The 15043-nt window shown below is 42.5% G+C and overlaps 1 long non-coding RNA gene across 3 annotated transcripts in view; it reads left to right on the forward strand.

The window, feature by feature from the left end:
• Positions 1–3251: 3251 nt before the first annotated feature.
• LOC121077985 overlaps positions 3252–15043 on the forward strand; it is a 159875-nt gene continuing 148083 nt past the window's right edge. For all 3 annotated transcript variants that reach the window (XR_005824403.1, XR_005824402.1, XR_005824401.1), the window contains exon 1: positions 3252–3414. This is a non-coding gene — a long non-coding RNA (uncharacterized LOC121077985). The remainder of the gene's footprint in view (positions 3415–15043) is intronic.

The raw sequence follows: 15043 nt of genomic DNA on the forward strand, positions 1-15043 counted from the left end.
AATCTCATTTGACACTCTCTTGATATTTTTAATGGATTGCAGGATAAGCTGGTTGTTATGTATAGCTTTTTTACATACAGATTTTGGTTTGAACCCAGCTGAATATTGTGTCCAATTAAAAGCAGAATCTCTGCTAAAGCAAAGGCAAGGGGCACAGTGGGGAAGGTTTCCATGCAAATGAACTAAACAACAAAACCAGGAGGACTGAATGTTTGTTATTCATACACACTCTTAGAGGCAATTATTGTTATTTCATTCCTTAAAAACTGCCTGTTCTAAAAGGAAATTATTGTATTCTAATAAGCACTTGTTTATTAAAATTGCAGGAACTGAAGTTGAGTATGAATTATTAAAATGTCTGTGAGGTGCAGAGTTGTTTTTCTTTTGCTGGGTGTCTATGAAAAAAATAGAAACAACAGGAGAACATGCAGCAAAACAGAAGAGGCAAAGCACAAGGAAAGAATTGGCCCTGGATCAAAGGCCCCAATCCTGCTAGCCACAAGATGTGATTCCCAAAGTCTGCTAGAGCTCCAAACCCAAGCAAGGCACAGGGTGGTCCCTGTGCTGGTCTGGGGAAGGGCCCGGGCTGCCTCAGGAAGTTTGTTGCTCTCATCAACTGCTATAAAGCTGAGGCATGTCTTTCCCTTGAGAAATATGAAGAAATATTGTTGGGAAAAAGAATGCCAGGAGGGCAAAAGTAACAGCAGGTGGATTGCAGCACATGGCAAAGAGGAAAGAGGGAAAGAGCCCTATGTGAGGATGGCTAGCATCTGGTTATCTATAAAGGATGTGGCCTACCCCACAACTTCCAAGTACTGATGAGGTTTCATGAGGGAAATAAGAGCAAAGCAAGGGAAGCCTGGAGAACTCAATAGATTCTGTATTGTAAAAGGTTAACTGCCTAGCCCTTAAGATGTAACAGAAAATGCAAGGATGTTGACGTGATGGCTTTGACATGTTCTGACAGTAAGCACAAGTGAGGGTGTTTCCTCCATTTGCTCTAAGCTTTTGACTTTACTCTGTCACTATGGGAAATTCACCATAAAAAAAGAAAAGAGAGGATGTGAAGTTCTGTTGCGAACTTTTCTTAAGCATAGTTTACCACAGAAAGGAAGCTTATTCAGATTGCACTGTCTGCATATCTCCCAGACTCCTCAGTGGTGTTAGAACCTGCTAACCACGTTTCACAGATGGAAGAGAAGTCTGGAAGAGAATGAAGTTTCTAGAAAATCAGTGACAGGCAGAGTAGAGATCCTATGAGACCCTGAAAAAGTAGTGATGACCTCCAGAAAAGAGACTTTATCACGGTCCTAATTCAGGAAAACCTTCTACTGGAGTTCACATTTTCCTAGAGCATGACCTCCAGCAGTCACTTAGCACAAACTAAGAGGAAATCAAATTACATCTTTTCTTTTTGTGCTAGTCTGGGTGAATTCTGGAGAACCACCAAACCTAAATGTCCTCTGCAGGTAATCCAGGTAATCACTGGGACATCCTGTGTAACAAATGAGTTCACCTTGTTTAAACTGCACCTGTGCAATTGCATTCTTTAATTGCCCTCTGATTCCTAGGAGTTTGCTATATGGCTGTATAGTTTTGTCCAAGAGTTTCGTCCAAGAGTTTTGTCCAATAAATCAATTGACTTTTCTTTAAGCAAAACAGCCTGCTGTGTGACAAAACACGGGTACAGCCATATAAATATTTTTCATTGCTGGTTATTTATGCAAGGTGGTGAATACACCTGTGCCATTTTAACCAAGTTCCCTGCTGCATAGTTTTGCTTCTGTCAGTCTCCCAGTAGAAAAATATGTTTTGGCCTAGCATTGTCTGCATGTTACTGTTTTCTTCATTGCACTCATATTCTTAACATTTATAATTTAAATGTCTCCAGAAAGTTGCCTTCTCCAAAGTAAAGGACAAAATAACTTGTGTTAATTATTCCTTCTCACTTACCAGGACATATATTACTCCAAGGCTTTTAGTGCCTTGAGCCAAAAAGGGTCATTACAGCAAGCAGCATAATGACCTGACCAAAAAAATGTAAGTGAGGGAGAATGAGTCCTTCTCTGCTGAGCTCTCTGAAGTCATTAATGGATGCCTTGGGAATTCTACAAAGCAACAGCTCAGAAAACAAACAGAATTGTTCAATGTTGGATGTCACTCTCATGACATCTATGCTATTACAAAGATTTACAGCTGGAATAATTTGATCTGGGTTTTTCTCTTTCCTCCACTGACTCACATTTTGGAAGGCAGTCAGACCCTTAAAGTTGGGTTTTGCATAATTGAAGCACCAGAACATATTAAATGGAACGACTAATGGGGACGAAGCTTTTCCCTTCCTTCCAGCTTGGGTTATCAATTATGAATTAGCGGCAATCTGAGATCAAAGGGGTTCCATTTTTTTGCAGCTGAATTTGAGGATTTTGGAACTGAACAGATGAAATGCAGTTAATGACTCTTTTCGGGAAAGCAGAGACAGGAGTTAACTGACAAGGGTAGAGTTAAGTGTTTGCTTTAATGTGTTTCTGAACATGGACACATTCTCGAACGTAAAACTGGACACTGGGATCAAGTTACTCATCTGCCATGATTCTGTTAGAACCTAGATCCTCTGTGGGGCATGGCAGATGGGAATCTGATCTGTAGCATTTTTCTTAATACTGCATGTGACCTAGTTATTGAGACATACTATAGAAGTGCATTAGGGTTACCACTGTATTTTGTTGCACAGCTGTTTTGCCCTAACACAGTGAGTTCCATTGCTGTGGAGAAAATACATCTCTGCAGCAAGAATAGTTTGACACATACTTAACACACAAAAAAAAAAACAACTAGAGGGTTTTAATTTAAGAGCTGCTATAACCTCAAGGAGGGAAATTCAAAAGAGCAGTCCAAGGCAGGACTTAGCTACACACTCCCCAAAGTAGCAAACAATAAAGCAGTTTATGATTCAAGATAGAAGATTGTGCCACAAAGATCTCAGAAGCCTTAGGGAACAAATGACAATCTTAGACCTGCTGCGCTTTCTGCAAGAGATGTGCATGGACACTCAACAAAGCAGGTGCATGCATTGGGTGCTGATTGTTTAATTTTTTTTTTTTTTCGTTGAGACACTCTGGTTTTGAATAAGCAGTACCCACATCAAACCCACTAAGGTGTGTGTGATTAGGGTGCTGAAAAGTCAGATTAGCCCAGCAGTGAGGAGGTAAAGGGCATTGGAAGGGGGCGGGAGGCTCAGGTGATGCTTATGATCACCTGGGGAGGACTCAGAGCCTGCTGCGGCTCATAGGGCAAATGCAGGAGGTGTGCTGGTTCTTTGCAGCTAGAGGAGGAACTTCTTCACCCCAAGGCTTGAAGGTAGTAGGAGCCTGCGAAGAGCTTCCTAAGGAGTCCTGGCTCGTCCTGACCATAGTGAGTGACTGCTGTGATAACTCCCTGAGAAAACATTTGGGAGGCTGAGACAGGCTGAAACAACGTGGTGGGCTGGGGTCTGGGACCAGCCCTGGGGAGCTGTGGTGTCCATAAGAGGCTAGATTCGTTGCCTTTCTTATTGTCTGGCCTCTCTTCTAGCACTGTGTCTGGCTGTCTGCTCCTGCTCCAAAAATACTGCAGAAAAAGTTGGTTATATCATATATGTGCTTCTAAGATGTTTTTTGGCCTCCAAGTCATCATCTTTAATGGGATTTTAGATATGTTTTATGGTATATATTATTTTTTTTCTTGGGTAATGCCTTGTAAGTAGGATTTTAGATTAATTTAATTTTAATTGTTTCTTATTTTGTTTGGATAATGCCTTATAGTAAGATTTTTTAAATTAATGTGAACCTATTACTAAATTATAATAGAGTAATTATGGAAGTAATGAATTTATTATCACAACTGCTGTTAGAATAAGTAAAAAGGAGATTCTAATGACCTGACTCTCCCTTGCTTTTACTGATATATCAGAAGAAAGCATGGTTTGGAGTATTATGTTTTTATATTCAAACGGTTTAATGTTTGGGGAAACTTTCAGAACTTCATACTTACCTAGGATGTCAGAGAAATATTTATTACAGAACAAGAAACCTTTTGTAATTGCGCTGAATGCAGAGGCCAACTAACAAAGTCTGCTTCAACTTTTATTCAAGATCGTTTTTTCTTTTGTCTTGGAGACTTCAAGTGCTCTTTTTGAGTCTTCTTAATGATTTTTATTTTTATAATTTTGCTTTTACTTTGAAGAAGTTCTCCCTTTTGGGGTATGTGTATCCTGTTGCTCTGAGTTATGCAATGCCTTTTTTTAATTAATTGGTGGTTGTAATGAAAAGCACCTGGGAACAAAATTATCTCCCTCAGCAGGAAAACAGCAAGGAAACCATTTCAAACAGTGGCTTAAACTATTCGCTTGCTTGGGTCAATCTGGATTTGTTCGTATGTTGTTCATGTTTCTTTAAGGGCTTCTCTAATTAGTGATGCTATTCTTATTCAGGTATTTGATAACTTGTAAATCTCTGAGCAGACAATAGAAGGTATCATAGAATGGTTTGGGTAGGAAGGCACCTTAAAGCCCACCCAGTTCTACCCCCTGCAGTGGGCATGGACACCTCCACCACACCAGGTTGCCCCCAGCCCCATCCAGCCTGGCCTTGGGCACTGCCAGGAGTGGGGCAGCCATAGGTTCTCTGGGCAGCCTGTGCCTGGGCCTCACCACCCTTATAGCAAAGAATTTCTTCTGAATATCTAATCTAAACCTCCCCTGTTTTAGTTTAAAGCCATTACCCCTTGTCCTATCCCTACACTTCCTCATAAAGAGTCCCTCTCCAACTTTCCTGCAGCCTCTTTTAGGTACTGGAAGGATATGAATGTATGTGTGACCTAGGTGTGGTCTTCTGGAAAAAATATTTTAGAGAAAATACATGGATAAAAGACCGAACCCTCATTTAAATTGCCGTGGTAAATTTGTCCTTGATGACTCTTTCAAATCAGTGTGAGGTTTGCTCCTTTAAAGGCTCTTCGTGTAGGAGCACAGCTATTCCTTAAGAATTCAATACTGTCTGGACAGGGGTGCTAACTGGTGTGCTGAAAATAGAGACAATAATAACTTTTCTGTTGATGTGTTATTTGCTATCTGATGGCTTAAGTCTGCTCCAGAAATGGGCAGCTCTGCCCTTTCACCTTGTGTGGAAGCAGCTCAGCTCTTTGGCTTTAGCTAGCCAGAGGAGTTGTGCTTGTGGTATGTGGAGGCTGCCTCCCTGTGAGTGTTGGGAGTTTGTAGCTCAGGGGATCTTTCTCAAGGAGAAGGTGAAGAGCTCTGTGTGGCACCCAGGTCTTCACAAACCTGCCTGTTTTGTTACTCATTGTTTTGAGTATGATGGGGTGGGACATCTCTCCATGATTAGGAAGAGGGATCTGGCTGATGCAAGCAAATAAATTGTACACTCTCCACCAGGCCCATCTTTGAAGGCTGCTAGATGCTTACTTACCTCCTGGCAATACTTGTAATCCTTAATGCTTTTGTAATGGGTTCTCCTCAGTGGTTTTGGCCTTTGATCCTAGATGCAGGCTCCCTGTGGGGAGATAGCGCTGTGATCCTCTGTGCTGCTGCTCTACTCTTCACCCACGTGCCTGGGCTGGAGATAGAGATGCCGTTTTCTTTTATGAGGCCTGATCTGGGAAAATTTGTCCTTGCAAAATGCAGTGCAAGGCTGTTGTGCTTGGTGGGCTGGAGGGCTGTGGGCTGGGGAATTAAAACCCATTCTGTATCTCTGCCATTTCTAAGGCTCTTCATCCTCTGGGCTCTACCCTGCTGCTGCCAGACCATGCAGCAATTTCATTCCCTGGAGCGTGCCAGTGATGTGAGCGAGTAGGTCCCATCCCCTCTGCTTGCTGTTTGTTTTATTTGGTGTGTTGTTAACCTTTACTCGCTGCACTTATTTACTTCGGGTTTTAATAGTGTGATAAGGTCACAACAAATTTAGTGGGAGGCATTTTAAGCACTTACAGCAATAAATCACAGTGTACATCACTCTTATGTGGTTTATGCGGAACCAGGGAAATCCAATTTGGTCCATAATATGAAGGCTGAATAAAGCTAGGTATCATAGGAGAAAGCTTTGATGTATGGCTTTGAAAGAACCTACACACTTCTCCTCTATAAATTAACAGATATTTTGCAGAGCTGACAAGTAGCTGATATTCTTGGAACTGGTCCTATTTGTGTTTTTTTTCTCTTCCCCTTCTTCCATTCCAGCCTCTAGATCTTTCCCTTTTGAAAATCCAAAGAAAAAGCAGGCTGTTCTCTAATGTGGGTTTTAAAACTGGTTGTATGGGCAGATCTCACAAGTACAATGAACTTGCTGGTAGTGCATGAAACCCTAAAACCTCGGGGACTCAGCTCTGCAGGAATATCTTATCTATTCCTTTATATGCTGATTTTTTTTTTTCTTTAGATAAGATAGCCTTTGTAGGTGTAGGATCAAACCAGCCTGCAGGTCATCTGAAGAGCTGCAAAGTCCTAGTGACCAGAACTAATAGCTACAAGCTCTCTTCAGGACCTGCAGATAAAGCATGCGGGAATGTGTCATGGGCTGCTAAACTGCACTGGCCAGGAAATGGGTTTGATAACCTAGTGTATATATATATATATCCTGCGTTAATTCCTGTTGGTTTATGGCCCCTGCAGTATCCCAGGAGCCCCATCAGATGCCTGACCTTACCCTTGCCTTTAGTCCAGCAAAATTGAAAGGATGTTTGAGAGAGGAAGAGGGGGAGGAACGCATTAGTTGCAAGCAGTAGTGCTGGACTCCTGAACTCTCTAATTCTCCATAAAGGAGACAGATTTTGCTGATAAGTAAAGCCTAGCAACCACCTGGGTTTTAAGCCAACATTAAAAATTAAATACCAGTCTCCATGTTATTACAGGTGGAATAAAAATGTTGAACCTTATCCTGTTCAGAGCGAGAATGAGCTGGAGACTTTGTAGGGCTCAGCAATGCCACTACCATGAAGCACAAAAGCAGTGTGAGGAGGAAGGGCTGTCTCCTCATGTTTCTCCTTCGTGTAGGCAGCGACAGAAGAAGAAACATTCTCTCTGAGTGAGAGACAGCACTCTGATATCTGCCAAACGTGCCAGGTAGCAGCGTGTCTTGGCTGTGTGAACAGCACACCTGATGGATGCTCAAACACAGCCTCTGTAAAAATAGGCAAGTTGGGTTTTGCCAGGCAGCGCTGCCTCTTGCTGTGTCAAATGCTCCCTGCAAGAGAAAATCCTCAAGCAATAGATTAAAAAGCAGTGAGAGCTCATCAGAATCTGAACACATAATTTCTAGGTAAACCAAATCTTGTTGTGGGGGGAGTGGATGAATTTGTGTGGGCTGTGGGAAACGCAGACTTCACCCTCACCATCACAGGGCGGGGTTTGAGTGCATGTAACCATCGCTTATTCTGCCATTTTGAGTACTTGACTGATGATTTTTGATGTCTGTAGCTCCTAGAAATATCTGTTTGCTTTTAAATGCCTGAGCCTCCTACTTTCCGGTACATAGCTGGATTGACAATATCTGATCAGTCTGCTTCAGGTAGGAAGGAAATCCAAACTTTTTTCTTGTCACGAAATCCTAGGACTTCTCTAGAACTGCACACACTTAAATAAGTACTGGTATTGAGAATATTGAAGAGAGAGACAGCTGATGCACAGGACCTGTGTAAGCAGGTGGAGGTCCTGATGGCAGAACCACCTGTGAAAGCTGTGACACTTAAGGAATGGGGGAGCAGAGCTTTAAATGAAATGGATGTGCCCTTGCTGGAGGTGCAAACTCCATAGCCATCACTGGCCAGGAACAGACAGGAGCAACAGCATCCCTGGGAAATGGAGCACCAGTCTTTGAGCAGTCTGTGCCTCCACCTGAAGCCCTGCATCCTGGGCACCAGCCAACAACAGCATGCCACTGACTGAAGGCACCAGCTCGAGCACTTTGCATGCAGAATAGTCTCAGTCAGTCTTTAATACCTAACTATTCTGATCATCCTCTTTTAATTTTTTTGGCTAACTACATCCATAACTTTGCTCTAGTAAAAATCTGCTTAATGCATAGACATGTTGTAAAGTGGAGCTACGGTTCCAACTTGCCTAATCCTAAAACAGGCATTTGTTCAAAAAAGGTCTATTTCCCTAGGAAATGTGCTTTGATTTGTGAAACAGAAAATGTATTCATTTAACTGAGCTGTTCATGTGACAGGTCACTATTTCATCCTTTTGGTGCAGTAAAAGTTTATTCTTTTAATAGGTTTATTGCTTTTCAGTTATTCATTTCCAAAGGACTCACTTGAGTGCTGCAGCTCTGATCTGAAGTACAGAAAATTAATTCTTTTTATGGTAGCCTGTTCCTTTCACAAGTCCTCATTTTAAGCATAGCTCAACTGTATTGCAAATAACAGTATGTGGTCCTAGAGAGAGTACCAGGACTCTAATAGTGTGCTGGAGGCCTTATAATGTCAGCATTGCTGAGTAGAACTCCTCTTTGAGCCCTCCTTTGTGTCCCAATGGGAGTCACAAGTGGATTGCAGTAAGGTACCAGGCTGACTGCTAACGACTTGCCTGGCCCCACTGCTGGGTGGGTGGGTTCACTCTGCTTTTGGATTTTCTGGTCCTTGGCCTCATTAGTGAAAACGAGTGTCTAGAATGAACCATTGCCTTAAGCTCCAAGATGCATCTTTACTGCTGAGTTTCATTCTCTGTTGACTGAAGTACCTGCTGGGGTTTCTGGTGAGCTGTAGGGATGAGATGGTCCTATCCACCCTGCTTGGTGACAAGACACAAAACACTGGCTCATTTACATTTTGTGTGTCATCTTAGTATCTAATCTCATGTGAAATCAGAGCCCCTGTTTATTTTGCAACACAGGGTTCAGTATGTACCTAGTGGTTTGAGCAGTAGGAAATGGTTTGACCTGTAGGAAATGATCTGGATATCCAAGATGTGCCCTTTTCCTTAGGTGGAGAGAGCAGAAGAGTAGCCTTCCCTAGGGAGCTTGCTGGAAGAAGCCCTAGCAGTGACCTCAGGGCTACTTTGGGTGTTGATGGCAGTGCAGATATCAGCGACTGTGTGTGGCCCTGGCTACACAAGAAACAGGCAGCTACCATCTGTGAAACTGAGCATTTTCCCTCAAAAATTAATTAACTTAGCCCAGATTCCATAAGTAATACAGCTAGATCTCCCTGGCACCTCCCAAGAGGAGCCTGTTTTAAGTCAAGTGTACTGGGAGACCATACTTGGAAATGAGGCAATTATTAGTTTAATTCAGTCATCAAATTAATTTTACGGAAGCAGAGAATGCCAGGTGATGGGGGAGGAGGCCATGGTCTGTAGCACGTGGTGGGCTCTGGCTCCGGTGGGCCCATGACAGCAAGGGGATGAGGACTGACCATGGTGTCCGACCACTGACTGACTACCCTTAGCTGAAATGAGCCCCTTGGTCTGTTCTCCCTCTGTTTTTACAGGTGAGGTTTTTACGCTGCCCTCAGCACAAGAGCATCCAAGGGCTATAACCGCACCAGCCTCAACAGCTTCCTTAGCTGCTGCAGCTGCTCTGTCACCTGAGTTCAGGAGAGCCTGGAGAGGATAGGACCAGGAGCTGGCCAGGGCTCCCAGACAGCAGATTGCTCATCATCCACCAAAGAGAAGTAGTTCTGACACCTAAATTAGTCTGATAGTAGGTAGTTTGACTACAGCCCTGAGCACCACCATGAAATGCATTAAGTGAGCTGTCACATGCTGTTTGCTGTTTTGATCATCCTCTGCCCGGGAGACAAGTGTGTGCACAGCGAGTTATTTGTAGCAGTAGGCATTTATTTATTTATTTTAAACAACCATGCACCCATCTCTGCTGGAGAAAGCAAACTGAAATGTGGAGATAGTTGCAGCAGAGTGCAGTGATGGTCCCTTAGTCACAGAGAATCTATTTTGCTTCATGGGCTCTAATTAGTTCCTGAGAAGATGGCCATCTACACCTGATCCACCCAAATAAACATGCTTTCTGTAAAGCTGGTTGGCTGTTCTGCCTAAGTCATCATCACTGCTAATGTAACTACTGCAGGCTTGCATTATACCTTGGTCTCTAACCACTTGCTTGCCAAAACTCTTGGAAAAACCATACAAGTGTGAGCAGTTTTTTGTTTATTCTTAAAAGTTTGTCTGTGTTACAGCTCAAATATGACTTGTTTAAAACACAATCGTGTTTTAAACACATTGACCCAAGTAGGTTATTCACCTTTTTGCAGAACAGTGATAGTCTGTCAGGTGACAAATATAGCTGTATAGATTACAAGAAATATTGTCTAATTATTTAAAATCAATATAAATATTTTAATCCATGCAGTACAAAAAGAAGGGGAAGCCATGCTACCTGTAATTGTCAAACACTCTAGTGCCTAGAGGTTCTCCTCCAGCTTAAGTGTCCCAGGATTTACTAGTAGCTCTGTCAGAGAAAACCTGTACAGTCCTTGAAGAGTTTTGGATAGGTACAGAAACACACTTATGCAACTCTTCATTTTATTCATTGGTTGGCCTGTTTTTCATTTCTTTTACAGGAATCAGAACTGGGTTTAAATACTATTATTTCAGTATCCATACTAACTGTGCTGCCTTCCTGAGAAAGCGCTTTTTCCAGGTTCACTGGGGGCACTTGTATTTCCTTGCACCAGTGGATGTGCTTATTCAATCTATACTCAGCTTGTCCTAATTTTTGTTGATTTCTTGAGTCCCTTTACCTGCTGATGGACTGTCTCTATTTGATGTCTAAACTTCTCACAGTTTTTTTCAGAAGGCATTTTGTTTTCTGTCTAGTACTTGCAGCTGTATTTTAGCATTGATGTTATGTTCAAGTACTCATTATAGTTTGTTTCAATCTGTCTGGTGCTGATTTTTTCCAAGTGATTGCTCTTTTTCCACTCCTCATATTTCTGTCTCTATGCAGGTTTCTCTGTGTGGTATGGCCATGTGGTTTGTGGGCTACCTGCTTGAAATGCTTTTTTTTGCCATGATGATATTTCTTGATACCTGGGCTCTGAGGATTACACATGAGTAGCTCTATATGACTTGCCGTTTATGCTAGGCTGTTTACCATTTTGCTGGTACATGTGTGCACTTCAGGCAAAGTAATTGAGATCTTTTGGTGATGGACGAAAATATTTATCTTGTTTTGAATATTTTTTTAGTTACAGTAAAAATGAGAATGAAACCAAAGAAATCCTACAGGCAACTGTTTCCTTCACTGTTTCATGCATTTAAAGTCTTCAGTCCAGATCTGTAGTCAGAGATGTGATACCATGACCTCAGTGGGCCTGAAACTATGAAATGCATAACCTTTGCAGGCTGGCACCTCAATCCAGGCTTGGAGTGAAATAAGACCAAAGGGAGCACTTGGAGGTAAATATTCAGTGCTGTATGTGGGGAGTTTAGCCATCCACATGATTGCCACTAATGGTAATGATAGTTGTGAATCTACATCCTCATGCATCAGGTTGCAAAATTACTCCTCTGGTGCCATTTGAGTCTCTTAAGGTTCCCTCTTCCCTTTCTGCCATCAGCTGGAGCACCTGCCTCTCCTCCGGAGCCCCCCATGGGATCTGCTTCACCGTTCTCATGTAACAGGTCTTGTTATCCAGGGCATTTCATCAGTATTTACCTTAAGGAGAGGATGTAAATAATCCTGCCAAGGCCCAATAATAAAAATGGGAAGAAACAATTGGGGGAAAAAATAAAATCACCACACAACAAAACAATGATCTTTAAAACAATTTCTATTTCTCTGGTACCTGTTATGCTGGGCAAGACCCCTCTGTGTTCACTTATGACATCTGCATGGATCCTAAGTGACCACTTCTGCATCTGCAGGAAGGGTTCCCACTGATTATGTGGTTACCTATGCACACTGTGGTCACTTCAGCAGCAGGAACTGTTGGGGCCTGCCAGGCTTTCCACCCAGGGGGTTAATCCAGGCAGCTGGTTAATCTGCACCACAAGTGGTGTCCATCAATTTATCTGTGCACAGCACGAGCTGCCTGGGGCCATCTCCAGCACTGTCCAAAATTTCCAGTCTTGTAACAACCGACGGCTTTGCTGTGCAGCACTCCACTGCCTCCAGGTCGCTCCATGGCAGGGATTTGATGGGGGATTCCTGGACCACCCCAGGCAGTGACAACCAAGTACCTGCAGACACAACCTGGAGGCTGAGTTGCATTGCTGCTTGGATTTCTCGCTGAAATCATAATTATTTAATTCACAGAACTTTCCACAAACCCAGTTTAGGTTCTGGTTTCCATGCCTGTTAGGGAAGTACAAGGGGCTCATGGTTTGCCTTCCTGGGAGGTTACAGCACTGGGCAGAAACCCCTCTGCTAGCCTCAAAAAGGGTTGTGAAATGCAACAGCATGCTGCTTTTTTCTGACACTTTGGCTCAGCATGGTCTCTCTTCTGGGTGAGTTAGCCTGTGCTGAGCTCGATCACCTGCAGCTGGGTGGTTTCAGGTCTCCGACATGTATCTTTGTTATAATTCCTAGTTCGTTCATACCATTAGTCCCTGTGCCTATGTAAGATTAACCAGTGGCTCTCGGTAACCACTTAACCAAGAGTGGGTAAACACTGCACAGGGGAGGTTGCTGAGTTGAATATGCATGACAGAAGATATCTTTCTCTCTGCTTCCATGCACTGATGATCAGACCTGAGTATCTTACTTTCTTCAGTGAATTTTAATACAGAGGTGCCTGCACAGCCTCTGATCAAGGAACACAGTGTGATGGTGAGACGGATCACAGAAAACATCCCATGGTTCCACAGAAGTTTTCCTTTATTGTCTTTTTCCCTCTGCTGATTCCCTTCTGTTACTGAGCACTGATGTGATGAGGTGTGGCACTCTAATGCTGCTGACAATGTTCTGGGCTTGTTGGTCTTGCTGGGAAATGTCGATATAACATCAAAAGCAATCTGGCATAGGATGAGCACTGAGGTGATCTGCAGACCTGTCAATAGCTGATCTATAGGGCTAAACGATGCTTCATGCCCTGGCAGCCGAGTGGGGAGTCAAGGAGTCGGCACATAGGCTTTGCTCTGCCAAAGGGTTTTAAGTTAGCCTTATTTTTCTTCACATTGTTCAGGCTCAGCATGACCATCGTGGTCAGATAACCTAATCCTCCTAAGTATGCTTGAACTGTGCTGGAAAATCATGTTTGGGCTGAATCTAGAGCTTGGACCACAGGTGTGATCCGATTTTATCCTCTGGGTTTGTTTTTGTTGCAGGTATGTTGTTCGATTTGGCTGTAGATGTGCTGAGGTGGGAAGGGATTTTCTGGTGTTGCAATGTCCAGGCCAGCTTCACGGTGGTCTTTCTCTGCTTCACAACCTATTTGGTACAATCTAAATTCATTGTTGATGCGCCATGAAGGGATCTGACCCCCGTTGCAGTTTTCTTGCCCACTAAAGCATGTTTACTTCTCTTTGCCAAAAAGATGGTGCGTAAAAATTGCTTTTATTACCAGAAAAAGAAGTTTGCAATAAAACCTGTCTCCTTGGGTGCACTAATTCTATTTTACGAAGAAAGAACATATTGTTTTAATTAATCATATGAAAGCAAAATTAACGTGATTATGTGAAAGGTGCTGTAAATCATTCTGATCCACATCAGTGAACAAAGAGCACTTAGTTATTCCAGAGTTGTTAAAGATTTTATCTACCCAAGTGAAAATTCAATTAGCACAACCCAGTCTCATATAAAACTAGGGATTCTGACTGCAGGAAAAACTTTTTGTGTGAATACTACCTTGTGCCAGTTTGATAAATTACTGTAATTAACTGTATCCCACGCAAGCTAAACAAAATTTACAGAAATGGTGTTGTACAAAAAGAATATCTCCTCTCATTCTTAGGCAGAAATTCGAATAGTCTCAGTAATATTGTTTTGAACACCCGATTCTACATCAAGGTAAAAAAATAAAAATAAATACTGCCAACAAATGCAGACAGCTCTGGAACTTTTTTTTTCCTCCTGCTGTATTAGAAACAGGCGCTGCACTTAACATGTTTCAATTAAGCAACTTGAATTCAATTAGTTAACCCAAGCCATTAATAGTGATAGGCAAACTAAGAAAGAAATGAGATTGTTTAGGAAAAGAGCTCTGTTCATATTCCCAGGCCAGCAGGGAGACTTGTGTATGTGTTAAAGATAAGGGCAGAAATGCTGGATATGGCAAATTATGCCAGAATACATCATCTTAATGGAAAAATAAGTATACAAATAAATGGATTTGTCGTCTTGGGCATGTCTTCCCTCACCTGTTAATTACATTTGTCAGGTTTTGGCTGATTCCTCCTGTAAGGAAAACCTGCTGTCAGTGTCTGCAGGGTTGGGCTCTTTTTTAGCCTGTGCATGAAGTGACATCGGCACAGCTCTGGTTCGAGGCTGGTTTCTGTGCCGCTCTCATCATGTGCGGCTCTTTGTATGTGTTGAAAAACACTGTTGGGGAAATAGTAGTGGCCTTTTCTAGTGAGAGTAGTCAAATAGAGTTAAAGTGGCAGGTTTCGGTGTTTTTAATATTCCAGGGAGGTATTTTCTTCTGTAGAACATTTTCTGACTCATGTGCAGAGGGGGTTAGACACGGTATGCAGTGTCCTGTAGCAGAGCTCTCACTGGAAGTCTACCCTTCTACAAAAGACAGAAATTACAGAATAATCTATGTTTAGGCTGGACCATGTGTACTGGGAAGGCAGTCTGGCAGGATCTTGAAGGTAATTGCTGCATGCTTTGATTGAGGAAGTGGCCGTTCAAGAAATGATCAGGTAGAATCTGGGCTTCCTTTCTTCATCTTGTCTTGGGCAGTCTTTTCCACTGAGAAATAGGAAAACATTCGTGTTAAGGTTGTGCAGTCTGAAGGAAGAAAAGGATAATGAAAACCACTTTTCTGTGCTGGATGCTTGGGTGTGCAACGTGTCCCCTTTCTTGTTTCAGTTGTTTACTGTGGTTGGATTTTCTCTGGGTAGCTTTAAATTCGTTTCAAATTTAGCTTAATT

This window comes from Cygnus olor, chromosome 14 (assembly GCF_009769625.2).
Source record: "Cygnus olor isolate bCygOlo1 chromosome 14, bCygOlo1.pri.v2, whole genome shotgun sequence".
NCBI classification, from domain to species: Eukaryota; Metazoa; Chordata; class Aves; order Anseriformes; family Anatidae; genus Cygnus; species Cygnus olor.